An 876-nucleotide genomic window follows, 5' to 3' on the forward strand; every position below is an offset into this window, starting at 1 on the left:
CTAGTGCTTCTCATTCATGCTGGAATTCCATTTAGATGCTGAACAACTTCTTCCGAGCTTCCATTTTTCTAGACTGAGTTCCAGTCCTGGTTCTGGGACAAGGTAGCTGTGTGTGGTCCAGAGTAGTTCAATTATCTGGGCCTCTGTTTCTTTATTTCTCATTATCATTGATATAGTCAGCGAAATTGGTTGAAAACAATGTGCGTCAGGCATGCTGAATTCTGGGACAAAAAAATTGAGTAAGGCATAGACCCTACCCTCCAAGAATAGAACAGCCAGACACTAATACAGTAATTCCATGGCATATGTAAATTATAAAAGAATTGCTGTAAATGAGTCTATTGAGTTGTAACTAAGTAAGGTGGGTAGAACTATAATCACCCCAAGGATTCATTCACCAATCGAACGTTTGTCCATTTGTCAAGTAATTACTATTTGCCAGTCACTGCTAAGTGGTAAGTGACATAGAAATGGTCCTTTGTGGAGCTCACAATTTATTGGACTATGGAAGCAATTAAATAGATAATTACCAAAAAAGTGTGATAAGTGCTGTGAGAAGGGTGGAACAGGGTCCTGTGGGATAGTGGTGGCTTCATATAGAAGGGTCTTGTGATGCTGGTCAGAAAGGAGTAGAGGACAGGGCTGGGAGCTGTGATTGTATAGCAAGTTATATAAGACAGAGAAGATCAGTGGCCTGTGGTAAAGAATTGCTATGGGAACACCCAGCAGGGGCCAGTCTTGGTGAGTCAGAGGAAGCCTCCTAGAGGAACAGAGGTCCAAGCTGAGGCCTGAAAACTGAGCAGGAGTAAGCCAGGCATTGAGAGGGAAAGAGCATTCCTGAGGGGACAGCAAAGGGCAAGGAACAGCATGTAACAA

The sequence above is a fragment of the Orcinus orca genome, chromosome 10 (assembly GCF_937001465.1).
Source record: "Orcinus orca chromosome 10, mOrcOrc1.1, whole genome shotgun sequence".
Lineage (NCBI taxonomy): Eukaryota > Metazoa > Chordata > Mammalia > Artiodactyla > Delphinidae > Orcinus > Orcinus orca.